The following is a 15041-nucleotide window of genomic DNA, read 5'->3' as shown; positions in this document are numbered from 1 at the left end:
GAATTTTATATTAATATTATAACCTATAATCATTCTGAACTTATCACTTCTAATAATTTTCAGTGGATTGCTTAGGGTTTCCTAAAAACAAGATCATGTCATCTGTGAATAGAGTTTTACTTCTTTCTTTCCAATCTTGAAGCCTCCTATTTAGCTCTCTTGGTTAAACACACTGGCTAGAATCTCTACTACAGTGTAGATCAGAAGTGATGACAGCAGACATCTTTGTCTCATTCCTGAGTTTAGGAAAAAGCCTTCAATCTTTCATCAGTAAATATGGTATTAGCTGTGGGCTTTTTCTTGATGCCCTTTATTGCACTAAGAAAGTTCCTTTCTATTCCTAATTTTTAAAGTGTCTTTACCATGAAAAGGTACTGCATTTTGTTAAATGTCTTTTCTATATCTATTCAGATGATCAGGTGGAATATCATATTCTATTAATATTATATGTTACATTAATTGATTTTCAGGTGTAAAAACCCAATCTTGCATTAATCCACCTTGGTTAAGGGGGATAACCTTTTTCATATGTCAGCATATTTGGTTTGCTGTATTTTGTTGCATCTATGTTCATAAGAGATATTAGTGCTTTGTTTTCCTTTCTTCTGATTGGTATCAGCATAAAGATAGCCTCATGGAATGAGTTTAAAAAGTTCCCTCCTATTCTATTTTTGGAAGAGCTTATGAAGATTTTTTTTTTTTTTTTTTGTCTTTTGTCTTTTTTTTAGAGCCGCATCCACAGCATATGGAAGTTCCCAGGCTAGGGGTCTAACTGGAGCTGCTGCTACTGGCCTATGCCAGAGCCACAGCAATGCCAGATCCGAGCCACATCTGCAACCTACACCACAGATCACAGCAATGCCGGATCCTTAACCCACTGAGCGAGGCCAGGGATTGAACCCACCACCTCACGGTTCCTAGTCAGATATATCACAATGGGAACTCCCATGAAGAATTGATATTAATTCTTTAAATGTTTGGTTGAATAAACCAGTAAAACTGTCTAAGCCTTGATTTTTCTGTGTTTATAGTTTTTTTGATTACTAATTAAGTTTATTTTCTTATTACAGATTTATTCTGATTTTTTACTCCTTATTGAATCAATTTCAGTAATTTGTGCCTTTGTAGGAATTGGACCATTTAATCTAACTTATCTAATTTATTGGCATACAAATATCCATATTATTTCCTTTTAATTCTTTATTTCTGTAATCTTGATGGTCATGTCCCCATTTTCAGTCCTGATTTTAATAAGTTGAGTTCTCTTTTTCCTTGGTCACTTTAGGAAGAATTTTTGACAGCTTTTTTCATTTATCAAAGAACCATTTTTTTAGTTCACTGATTTTTCTCTATTTTATTTCTATTCTCTATTTCATTAATTTCTTATGTAATCCTTATCACAGCAATCAAATGAGAAAACATAAGCTATCTTCTATGTAATCCAGTCTTATAAATGAAAATAAGAAAATTCCTGAACTTATACTATAGGATACTAATTACTGCTTCAAACAACCTCTAGACCCTCAGGTACAACCACCCACTGTAGATGTTGGTTTGTATATCTAGAAGTCTGGAATCCAAAGGCTGAGAGGATAAAAAATGTCACCCTTTGACAATGCTCCTTATCAAAATCACCATCTAATGAAAAAGGTCATTTTCTGCAATGGTAGGGCTTCCACCCTTTCTCTCTCTCTAAAGTAAGTGTATAAATGCTTCACTAATCAGGCTAAGGTGAAGCCCTTTTAACCAGAAAACTAGAGCAATAGGTTCACAAAAATTTTTTAATGATTTTTATTTTTTCCATTATAGCTGGTTTACAGTGATCTGTAAATTTTCTACTGTACAGCAAAGTGATCCAGTTACACACATACACACACACATATATATATATTCTTTTTCTCACATTATTCTCCATTAGGCTACATCACAAGCGACTAGATATAGTTCCCAGTGCTCTAGAGCAGGATCTCATTGCTTATCCATTCCAAAGGCAATAGTCTCCCAGTCCTTCCCACTCAATATCCCTCCCCGTTGGCAACCACAAGTTCTCTAAGTCCATGAGTTTCTTTTCTGTGGAAAGATTCATTTGTGCCATATATTAGATTTCAGATATAAATAATATCATACAGTATTTGTCTTTCTGACTTACTTGACTTAGTATGAGAGTCTCTCTCTAGTTCCATCCATGTTGCTGCAAATGGCATTATTTTTATTTTGTTCTTTTTTATGTCTGGATAGCATTCCATTGTGTATACATACCACATCTTAATCCATTCATCTGTTGATGGACATTTAGGTTGTTTCCATGTCTTGCCTATTGTGAATAGTGCTGCAATGAACATATGGGTGCATTGTCTTTTTCAAGGAAAGTTTTGTCTGGATATATGCCCAAGAGTTGGATTGCTAGGTCATATGGTAGTTATATATTTAGTTTTCTGAGGTATCTCCATACTGTTTTCCATAGTGGTTGTACGAATTTACATTCCCACCAACAACGTAGGAGGGTTCCCTTTTCTCCACACCCTCTCCAGCATTTGTTATTTGTGGACTTACTAATGATGACCATTTTGACCGATGTGATGTGGTACCTCATAGTAGTTTTGATTTGCATTTCTCTAATAATCAGTGATCTTGAGCATTTTTTTCTCCCACTCGGTGTCAGTGGAGTCTTTAAAAGGTTTTGTCTACTAGGGAGTTCCCATTGTAGCTCAGTGGGTTAAGAACCCAACTAGTGAGGATGTGGCTCAATGCCTGGCCTTGCTCAGTGGGTTAAAAGATCTGGCATTGCTGTGAGCTGCAGTGTGGATTGCAGACATGGCTCAGATCTGGGGATCTGGTGTGGCTGTGGCAAAGGCTGGCAGCTGCACTCTGATTCTACCCCTCACCTGGGAACTTCCATATGCTGTAGGTGCAGAAAGACAAAAAAAAGGATTCTGTCTACCAACTAAGCTTCATATACACTGAACAATAAATAATTTGTACTGCCCACATCATCACTATTTTTTGGTCAATGTTAATCCAGTTTGCAAATGATTTATTAGTAGCAAAGTTTATGATAGTATTATAAAATCACATAAATTACTTTTGGGACGGTATGGCTAGTAATATAAAAGCTAGGAAGAAGAGTTTAGTTCCTTAGAACACAGAACTCTTGGTTGCTTAACACTGCTGTCATTGTGGCAGGATTTAATTCATTCAAGTCAAACCCTACAACCACTCAATTTGTGCTCTGATAGTTGCACTTGGTGCAACAAACTTGTCCCAGGAATTCTGATGATGTCATCAATGACCAAATTAAGCTGGAATTATGGTAATTTGGTCTTACTTTGGAATTAACAGTAATTTAGTCTTATGGTAAACGTATGCAGTTTAGAAGCTTTGGTCAGCTCCGCTGTTCCCAAACTGTGTTCCAAATTCCTTTAGAGTACTGCAAAATATTCACACAAGCACTCCCAGATATTTTAAATTTTCTAGGGAAACTTAGCAGCATTTTTCAGACCAACTATTACTACTGAATTGTGTGGATATAAATATTTAATAAACAAGACTATCAGACTTAGGAACACTTATGAGAAAATTACCAAATAAATCACTGTGACCTGAGGAAGTTTTGTAACCTCTGGATTACCTATTTTATCTTCCCCCCTCCCCGAGCCTTATTAAGGATACTGCATGGGTTTCATTAAACTTTCCGTTTTTAAGAGCACACAAATGCCATATGGTATCACTTATATCTGGAATCTAATATATAGCACAAATGAACCTTTCCAGAGAAAAGAAAATCATGGACTTGGAGAATAGATTTGTGGTTGCCAAGGGGGAGGGGGAGGGAGTGGGATGGATTGGGAGCTTGGGGTTAACAGATGCAGACTACTGCCTTTGGAATGGATTAATAATGAGATCCTGCTGTGTAGCATGGGAACTATGTCTAGTCACTTATGATGGAGCATGATAATGTGAGAAAAAAGAATGTATACATGTATGTGTAACTGGGTTACCATGCGGTGCAGTAGAAAACTGACAGAACACTATAAACCAGCTATAATGGAAAAAAAATCATTACATATTTTTTAAAAAATTTCTTTTTTTGTTTTGGCCATGCCTATAGCATGTAAAAGATCCTGGGCCAGGGATCAAACCTGTGCCACAGCAGCAACCCCAGCCAAGACAGATCCATAACCCTCTGTGCCACAAGGGAACTCCTAAAATTTTTGAAGTTTTGAAAAATCCTTTCTGACCTCATAAGCCTCAAGTTGGTAACTGATAGATGAATTTATCTCTATTGTTCACATCAACAGAATAAAATTGTATATTATTGATAAATGCATGCTTCATGGTGATGATAACATTATGGTGATTTTTTGTTTTTTTGTTCTTTGATTTTTTTGCTTTTTAGTGCCACACCTGTGGCATATGGAAGTTCCCAGGCTAGGGGTCTAATTGGAGCTACAGTTGCTGGCCTTCGTCACAGCCATAGCAACATGGGATCCAAGCTGTAACTGTGACTTCACCACAGCTCACAGCAATGCCAGATTCTTAACCCACTGAGTGAGGCCAGGGATCGAACTCACATCCTCATGGATCCTAGTCAGGTTTGTAACCTGCTGAGCTACAATGGGAACTCCCAGTACCTCCTGTTCTTGATCACATTTCCCAAAGATATTTTTCTAGAGATAGAAATTGAGTAAAATGGGCAATTAACTTGTTGGGTCACATTTGGAAGATCATTCATTCATTCTACAAAAACTGGTTAAGCATATATTGTGTGCTGGACATGAGTGAACAAACAAAATATAGTGACTAATATTTTCAAATATAAATGAATAATATAATATCAGATAATGATAAGTCCCTAGAGGAAACATAAAGGAGGAAATTCACAGTATCAGAGAAAGGGGCATGCTACTTTGAAAAGGATGGTGATGAAAGGGTTCAAATATGAGACATTTAAGTAGAGATCTGAACAATGAGGGAAAGAGCCACTTATGTAATTGGAGAGTTCCAGGCAGAGGATTCCAGCAGGTGCAAAAATGAGAACAGGTCTGACATTCCACATAGGATTTTGTGTCTTGCAAGTCTGAGCCTTCTGAATTTGACTCTCAGATGCCAGTTAACTTATAATATTAACTTTGTGGACTTACAAAGCCAAGAGCCAAGTTTGGGCATGCAGCAGTGACTTGACCCAGAGATGTAGACAAGCAATTCAGCAGGAAGAGCCTCCAATTATATTAAAATAACTTTACTACAGTAAGTTGTAGGACTGGATCTGAAGACAGATACAATTTTGTTAAGATACTCTGGGAAAGACTTGTGACATCATATCTATTAGAAAACTTGCAAGACACCATTTTTCTCTGAGTGATGAAGCTAAAACTGAATAGTATTTTCTTATTTGTATATTTTCTATATTATTTATATTTCATTGGGTATTTTTTAGTAATCAGGAAAAAAATCAAAGCCTTTATCATATTTTAATGAGCTATAAAACAATACTATATATGTAGTAAAATCTTATTCATATAAAAATATAAGCTTTTTTTCCCATTTTATGTTCTTGCCTCCCTTGTCAAAGATTAATTGACCATAGGTGTCAGGGTTTATTTCCGGGTTCTCTATTCTGTTCCATTGGTCTGTCTGTCTGTTTTGATACCAATACCACACTGTTTTGATGACTGTGGCTTTGTAGTATTTCTTGAAATCTGGGAGAGTGATGCCTCCTGCTTGGTTTTTGTTTCTCAGGATTGCTTTGGCGATTCTGGGTCTTTTGTGGTTCCATATAAATGTTTGGGTTGTTTGTTCTAGTTCTGTGAAAAACGTCATGGGTAATTTGATAGGTATTGCATTGAATCTGTAGATTGCTTTGGGTAGTATGGCCATTTTTACAATATTGATTTTTCCAATCCAGGAATATGGAGTACAGAGAACATCCACATATCCTATCCTTTCTAGCCTTCTAGCCAACCTGCCTGCCTACTGCCTGCCTTCCTTCTTTCCTCCCCCCACCTCTCTTTTTTTCTTTCTTCCACCAAATGCTTATAGAATGTCTAATATACACCATCTATTATTCTTGGTACTTATGATCCAGCAGTAAATAAAACAGACATACATGACCCCAGCTTGCTTGAAATTTATAGACTAGCAAACTAGGGTCTTTTGTAAACAAAAAATCCCAAGTGTGATAAGTACTTTGTGCAGTGAACCTGGCCCAAATTAAGAGAAAAATATTTGATCAATGAATCAGTGTTCGAATGAATGAACAAATGAAGAGATGAATTGACTGACCTTTAAGATGTTATAACTCTGAGATTCTTATAATAGCAGGATAATTAGAATTTTTTTCTGATTCCTATTTTCTATCCCTATATTGCTATGAGTGAAAAATACTGAGGAAGAATTAAACTAAACCTGTCAGTCAAAAAACTTCATAAGAAAATCAATTAAGTAGCTCAAAATCATTTATGTACTTTCAGAAAAAAAAAAAAGAGAGAGAAAGCGGCTGCCTGATGATATTTTTAATTGAATTCAGAAGCTATTACCTACAAGAACCTTTAATTTATTCTTACCCAGTCAATCGAAAACAATTTAAGCAAAGCAGAATCTGTTTTCTTCTAAGTTGCAACTGAGCTGAGAGCTGTCATGCCAAGTTTCACCCAGTGTGAATTTCAGCATCTGAATGATAAACACCAGTAAAAGAAACCCTTTCCTAGAATGCCAGCAGGACTGCTTTAACCAAGTTTATGCTACTAGGCAACAATCTAAGAAAACCAATATTCTGTTGCTAATTACCCATCTAAAAGGCTAGAGAGGAAATTACAGAAAAAAGCAATCTTCTTAATAATTCCTCCATTACCCCATCCTGAATGATCTCTTACCCATGAAAGGGTGAACACAGAAGTTTCAGAGAATCTCAATTCTCATTTAAGTGAGGATTAGAGAGACTGCCTCCCTAAAGAAATGGGTTTAGCGATTCTATGTGCAAGCCTTACCGCGTATAGTATTTACTAATATACTGGGTGAACATGACAGAGAGGGAAGGCTTATGGAGGCTGAAATGGTGGGAGCCAAGAAACTCAAATTGATGTCAATACTGTCAGCCACATTACAACCTGGCCCCTCTGGTTCATTGGTTCACTGGGATAGGATGTAGGATACCATTTATATGAAATTCTAAAAAATGCAGATCTAATCCATAGCAATAAACAGCCAATTAGGAGTCATAGCAGATTGACTGCAAATGGGCATGAGGGGAATTTGGGGGTTGATGATAAAGTTCTTTTTTTTTTGGCCTCGCCACAGCATGCAGAAGTTCCCAGGCCTGAGATGGAGCCTGCACCACCCCCATGACAACACTGAATCCTTAACCACTAAGTCACCAGAGAACTCTGAAAATGTTCTAAATCTTAACTGTCATGGTGGTTATACAATGTATACATTTGTCAAACTCTAAGAATGCACCCTTAAAAGAATCACATTTTACTGTATGCAAATAAATTTGATTTTGACTCAAAAAAAGTTGATTTTTTAACTGGGTTCTTTCAAAAAGTGACCTTAATATTTGCTGATTTTAATGTTTGTTCATAGCACTGGTGGAGGGCTGTCATCCATTAGATTAACTCACAAAATTTGAGGTTGGAATACATGGAGCCAATAGCCCCCAAATATTCACTGACATGGTTTTACCAAATTTACCATGCCAGTCTTGAAAGATGCTCTGTGAAGAAAAAGTCTTTGTGGTCTAGTAAATCATAAAAAGACTGAATATTCTATGGCTGCACATTACAACTTTATCATAAATATGGTTCTGAAAGTCCTAAATGAAATAAATATTTATTTATGCTTAAATTTAACAAGGAATATCTAGTGGAACACAGTTTGGGAAATGATAAATTTGTTGATCAAGGTCAATCTGGAAGGAAGTGTCTTAGAGTTTTTAATCATCAATATATATTCTAAATATTAAAATGGGTGTTTATATAGCATTTTCCACATGTATTTAAACATGGTATTATATAGCATTTTCCACATGTATTTAAACATGGTACTCTTTTTTCAGCTGCATCTTACAAAATTGGTATTCCATTCTATTTTCCTCCAAAAACAGTTTTCTCTGGTTCTTCCAAAGAGCTTGGTCCTTGCCTCTGTTCTCCTTCTAAGCAACTTAGCCAAATGGTAGGTACATAGAGGATTGTCAAATTTTCAGATGATACAAGCTATTTCTTTAAGATAGGCAATAGTATAAAATTTGAATTCCCTAAGATCTGGACAGGCAAGATCGATGAAATTTTTAAAAACTATTCAGTTGAAAATCAAGTATACACAAACACCCCTCTGGGGGACAGAGGGGAGCCGCTTTGGAGTTTTAGTTGATAGTATATTCAACCAAGAGTATAACGCTGTGTCATTAGAAGCCAATTCAACCTTAGTCTACACAGTTAAGAGAATGGTGTCAAGAATAATAAGAAGGAAGAGAACCATTGTAGGTGAATACAACTGCAGATCTACAAAATGGTGAAAGGTCTAGGAATGTCAATGAAGGTGCACCCAAATTCTGGGGAAAAGGTACACAGGCAGAATGGTATTTGCCTCCAAATATGGGGTGCAATTTCATGGAAAGTCATTCAGGCATCTTGATTGCCAGCTTCTAGACCGATTTTATAAGTTCTGATTATACCTAACTAGGACTATCTTGTAAAATTTACCGATACCCAAACATTGTTTTGTCAAAATATCCACTTATTGTTGCTAATAGTATTCATGTGAACACAGGAGAGGTCATGTGAGGAAGGGAGAGGAGGTTAGGGGGAGAGTTAGAGACAAGATGAAAAATTCATTCGCTCCTAACTAAATTACTTTTTCTGATGTGACCTCTAATTTACTGACATGTCCTTGATTTTGATGCTAACCTTTTCCAGTAATTAAAGTTTGAGTGTTTAAGGAAAAACAATGCTTTTGACAAGTAAGACTTCAGGAAAAATGTCACTGTGAAGGCAAATTATTTTTCATCTGCCTAGTAAACTTTTTGACTGATGAAAAATCAATACTTTCCCAATTCTTCTTGCAGGTGTTGTTTGTCTGGTATGTCTCCTATGTCATCTGGAAACAACAGTTTAAACACTACTTTAATGAGAAAAATCACCCATGGCTGGTCTGGTTCTGCCCTAAATGGATTTGTAGCTGATCAGTGACTGAAAAGATGCTTTCTTGAAACATTTTTTGAAGGACAAATCCATTATTTGTTGCCACTTTTCCAAGATCTATGGAGAAATTAGCTTTAATGTTTCCTTTGCTTGTAGGACCATAGCAGATCCTCCCTTCCTAAAAAAGAATGGTAAAGACTACTAGTCACTGGTTTTGAGCAATTCTTTCATAAATCAAACTATTGAAACTACTGAATCAAACCATTAGACAGCTTCCTCTGAAGGACAGAACATATTATATTAATTCTTCCTCCTCAATTCAGAGGCTGAAGAAAAGAAAGACTTTCCTTAAGGTTGTGCTGAAATATTAAGATAAATGTGGAACCTCAGTCATCCAGAGAATTCATGTATACATTTAATAACATTGTGGCCTTCTATTTCCTTTTCAAATTGATATAGGGTATAGATTCTCTAACTGTAACCAATCTGAAACATAGTGTCCACTGGCAGGCAAAGGAGCAGCATAACCCAGAAGCATTCATTTAAATGTAAATCAAAAGAAAAATAAGAAAGAAAAAGGACATTAACAGAGAAAAAGAAGTCATCCAAAACCTGGTGCCCCTCATCACTATTCCTGTTTTCTCCATACAATTTCTGGGTTCATTCTATAATAGCTGATTGACATTCCTCTATTCAGTTACTCAACATCCTTAGCAGAGACACACCCACCTCCTCTTAGAGTATGGGTCTTACCATTTTGGCTCATTCCAGACATGCTCAGTGATAGCCTGTTACCACCCCATAATACCACAGGTCAGAAGGACTATCATGGCTCTGTCTTAGCTAGCTTAGTCTTCTTAGGGTAGAATTCATGCTGGCATGGTTCCATCCAGACTTGTAAGCAACCAACTTCTCTCTCATTGGAATTTCTCATTAATTCACCTTGAGATGTTGGTCATAACCTGCCTTTACATTTTTAATATTTCAAGAGGAAATGCTCATACTGAAATAACTCAGGGAACCATCTGGGAGGAACACTGTTTGCACAGCAGTTTTCAGAATAGTGTCATGGCAGGCTTCCCAATTCACAGCCACAACATCCTGTGGAATCAACAAACTGTTTGAAAAGCCAACAGCCACTTTAAATTAAAACAATTCTGTGGAGGCTCAAGGCAGCAAAACTTTTATTCCTAGAATCCGTAATATTGGTCTTCTCACAACATGATCCAGATAGATTTGAAACAAAAGTTTCACCCACCTACCCCTCCCAAATCTCACTCATCACAAGCATGCTTTTTTTCTCTATTCCATTTCATTTTAATGCTGGTGATTACCCATCAAACTGATTTCATGACCACTGACTGGTCATGAACCACAATCTAAAAATCACTGCTCTACAAGGTGGAGAACTTTTCTCCTAAACTGGAATCATTTTAAATGGCTACGTTTTAAGATTCTAAAGCAATGCTGCACATTAGATACACTTCAGACACTATAAAACTAAGATGGGTGAGTACCCCAGCTAGAGATTCTGATCCAACTGGTACAAGCATCAGTCATTTGCAGAAAGCTCTCCTGGTGATTCTAATGTGTGGCTGGGATCAGGAGCTAGAGCTCTGGCCTAGAGCAATTAATAAGGTAAACTGCAAGTGCCTTTATTGCAGTACACTTTTCAAAAGAATTTCACAAAGTTATATTACATAACATAAATTAGCCAGTCAATAGGTTGTGTATCAGTTTGCCACATTTGGTACAGGATGATCTGTAAAGCAGTTTACAATCTCTATTTTTCCAGTTGAACTGCAAAATTCCTAAAGACTGAGAAGCCTGAGTACTTGGCCTCTTGCCTTGGACACAGTGTTGAGCCAGGAGTGGGTTATTACAGAGCCGCCTCTGGTTGGTGTGACCTTTCCCCTACTGAGCTTTATTTCCCTAAACAGAAATTAGATGCCTGGGAAGGACTCATGGAAAGTGACTGCAGCTCCAGAGCAGTGACCCTTCACCTACTAAACTTCTCCTTGTTGACTTCACTGCCAGGCAGGGCAGCTCAGGCTGTGGGTGTGGGACTGACCTCTCACCCAGTTAGCCTGCTAGCCAGAAGCCCAGCATCTGCTTAGCTTCTGCAAGATGGACTAGAGTTTTTTGTTTTTTGTTTTTTTCTTCCAACACAATGTTGATGAAAACTCTGCATGGTAGAGTAACTTTTATTTTTATTTTCAAACAAGAAATGAATTTATGGGTGAGTGCCCTAGCAAAGGAAAATGTCCCCTTTGCTCCAATACAAAATACATTTTGAGGTGCCTATTTGTTGAAAGTTGTGGTGGGAGAACCCTACTGTGGAAGGGGTGAAAGAAAGAACAAAAGAGGAGGGAGGCCCACGCCTTTCTTTTTTGGACTCAGCACTGACTATTGAAACATAGCTAGGTCCCTTCATCAACCAAGAGCATAAACAGGTCACTCAAAATCAGGAGTGTCAAATCCTTAAGTTTATTTTCAAAGCGGAAGGATTGAAAGGGGAAAAGGAGTGTGTGATTACTGCTAAAGCTAAACATGGTCTAATTTTCTCTCTGGGCAAAGTCTAACCTATGCCCTTCAGAGAAGAAGACACCAGGAAAAAAAAAAAAAAAAAATCAGTGTCCTTGAAGAAACAAGTTGTTGAATTTCCAGCATCCTCCTGCCCTCTTTTTATTCCTCAAACTCAATTTCACATAGTTGTCTGGTTTGGGCTAAGAGGACAAACAGGCATTCTTAGTTCTAAAAGTTCAGAATGGTGATATAAGAAAAAAAAATCTTAAAATTCCCAAGCCCATGAAAAGCATGGCAAAGACTTCTGTTTAAAGTGAGATTTAGAAAACTCATGTTTCCTACATGAGTTTAGGTAACTTAATGTCCTCTCTGCCTCATTTTTTCTCTGCAAGTGAAAGTGTTGGATTAAATGAATGATTTTCATGTTTGCCTTTGACAGTCTTACTAAAGGGCAGTTCTTCCAGATGGAAAGGGGAAGGTGAAGGCAAAGGTGTCACTGCAGGCCAGAACGGGGAGGCTGCTTGGATCGACAGGCCAGGAATTACATGGGGTTGCATCTCTAAAACCCAATTCATTGCTTCTCTGATCTCTGGAGTGCTGTGTTGGAAAAAATCCTGAGGCCAAACCAGACCAAACAGGAAAGGATGTTATAATCTTAGACTGGTGGCATTAGCTAGAGAGGGGAGGGAGGGACTAACTGCTTGCACAATATGCACATGCTTAAATTGGTATTTTCAAACAGAAATTTTTAGTGTAGCATCTGGGTATGTCTTTTTACTGTTAAGCATACAACATGCAATACTATACTAATACACTGCATATACTAACAGGCCAATACACACGGATTGATTGAATTAGCCAGGTAATAAGGAACATTTCTTTAACTGACAAAGTTTTCCCATTTTTAAGTGGATATTCAGTGGGGTATTGATACAGTTTTGACCATCCCCTGTACTGAGATAAACAAAGAAATGACAAAGGGAAGTGACCTCTAACATTTGTCTTCCAGATGACCTGATGCTTGATTGTGTTCTTTTATTATCTGAAATACCAGGGAAAGGTTGTCTAAGGCAGCCAGGTGGTGCTACACAAACCAAGGCTCGATCTTGGCAAAACTTAGAGATTTCCAAATAAGAGATTTCTTTGTACTCTGTTGAGAGCAGGGGGACAGGAGAAGAAATAGCCTGTAAGGTGATAATCTCAGGAAATTTAGGCAATGATCAGCAATCAGGGAAAAGGAACAGTTCACAGAACCAGAAGCAAAGTTTCAGCTGACAGTAGCTCAATGTCAGTCCAAAGATGTCAAAGGGCAGGAAAGTGAAGGAAAGAATTTGGGCTCTTCAGATCTGGAGTCTTCAACTCTTTCAGTTTGCCCAAGAGAGTAGCAAAAGAAGGCAGGAGAGCAACTCCCCAATTCCCTGTCCTGATTCTGCCTTCCAATTCAGTCAAAAGCCTCTTTGAATAGGGAGTTCCCCAAAGTGGCTCTGCAGTAACAAACCCAACTAGCATCTGTGAGGACATGGTTCCATCCCTGGCCTCACTCAGTGGGTTAAGGATCCAGTGGTGCCATGAGCTGTGGTGTAGGTTGCAGATGTGGCTCGGATCTGGCATTGGCATTGCTGTGGCTGTGGTGTAGGCAGTCAGCTGCAGCTCCAATTTGACCCCTAGCCTGGCAACTTCCACATGCCACAGGTGTGGCCTTAAAAAGACCAAAAAAAAAAAAAAAAAAAAGCCTCTTTGAACAGATCTCTGCCAAATTTTTTGCCTGTTCATTTGCTGCACATATTTTAAATTTCAACTTTTAGAATAACATTTATAATTCCTTATAATTAAGAAGTAGCACATTTCATTGTTTTAACATTTGGAAAAGCAAATGTAAATACTGATAATTTTACCACCCCAAAATAACCACTACAGACCTTCTGGGCTACCTCCTTTGTTTATGCATATAACATTCAAAATATTAACCATCTATGTTTTCCACCAACATTTTTTATTATCCCATGACCCCCTCCCTCATTTGGGTATTCTGTGAGTCATGGGCAGTCTGTTACCACGACTCACAGAAGTCAAAATTACTTATGCAAATTTTGAAGACGTGCATTACTGAGAAATTGAGATGTTTTCTTTTTTCCCTAAAAACCTGTGTATGGTTTCTGTGATCCATATACTAACTCCTTGTCAAGTTTCCTTCAACTTTTCTTCTATACTCCTCAAACCAGAGAAGTTCTTCTAGTTTGAGAGGTAATAGTGGGTAAATTGATGTGATTTATTTATTGCATATTCACTATGCTGAAAATCCCTTCAAGGCCTAGGCCTTTGAAACTGATTTTCTGTACCAAGACCCTAGAACACAGCAAGAGTAGAAACGGCTGCATGGGGAGTTAGGCAGAAAGGTATGAATAAGCCCCCTAGAGTTTCCCATAGCCCCGAAATGATAGTCACAACAGAAGGACACTGAGGTATATGAGGTATGAGACTAGGATCTGGATGTTTTGGAAACAGAAAATGAAATGCTACCCATTCCAAGAGCAGACAGACAATAGAAAGAGAGACAGACCCAAATAGGTCTTTTAAATGGGAACAAGGGATGACGTTGCTGTAGTTTACATGAACCAACAATCTAAGAACAGATATAACGAGAAACATCTCAAGAGAAGCTAGCATGGCAAGGTGACAACAAGCACTAGCTCTCCACTTGCCCTGAGGCCTTGGGCCCACATGAGCTTCTGAGAATGTGGATGCAGCTCTGAGGGAAAGAACGGTAAAATCTCCCATTAATTATAAGGCTTTGTAGTAGACATTAAACTAACAGAAGAGAAAATATTAGGAGTTCCTTTTATGGTTCAGCAGGTTATGAATCTGACTAATATCCATGAGGATGTGGGTTTGATTCTTGGCCTCACTCAGTGGGTTAAGGATCCGGTGTTTCTGTAAGATATGGTGTAGCTCACAGATGCAGCTCGGATCCCTTGTTGCTGTGGCTGTGGTGTAGGCCAGAAGTTGCAGCTCTGATTCGACTCCTGGCCTTGGAACTTTCATATGCCTCAAGTATGCCCCCATCAAAAAAAAAAAAAAAAAAAAAAAAGTAAAAGAAAAGAAAATGTCAACACTTACACATTTGGCATTTTGGAATTTTGGACTGAAATTTTTACCCACTCTATATTTTTAGAATAGCTTATCTAGGATTGGTACACCAAGAGAGTGAAACAGAGAGAGAAAATGGGAAAGAGAGAGTGTTGAGAGTATTCTAAGTATATAATTATAGTGTTCGACCTTGGAGTACATACTGGGTAAGAGGAGAAGACATAAGAGGAATTGAGGAATTAAGGAAGGCAAAACTGGAGTCTCACTGAATTTGAGGTATTGTACATGAGA

General features: G+C 37.7%; 1 protein-coding gene and 1 long non-coding RNA gene across 9 annotated transcripts in view; both read right to left on the bottom strand.

Annotated features, from left to right (window-relative positions):
* Positions 1–15041, bottom strand: part of ASB4 (ankyrin repeat and SOCS box containing 4) — a 227253-nt gene that overhangs the window by 53623 nt on the left and 158589 nt on the right. The window lies entirely within an intron of this gene.
* LOC106504960 overlaps positions 1–15041 on the bottom strand; it is a 71985-nt gene that overhangs the window by 1245 nt on the left and 55699 nt on the right. The window lies entirely within an intron of this gene.

Source organism: Sus scrofa, chromosome 9 (assembly GCF_000003025.6).
Source record: "Sus scrofa isolate TJ Tabasco breed Duroc chromosome 9, Sscrofa11.1, whole genome shotgun sequence".
Taxonomy (NCBI): Eukaryota; Metazoa; Chordata; class Mammalia; order Artiodactyla; family Suidae; genus Sus; species Sus scrofa.
Note: the sequence above shows the minus strand (reverse complement) of the source record. Positions and strands in the feature narration are given on the sequence as shown.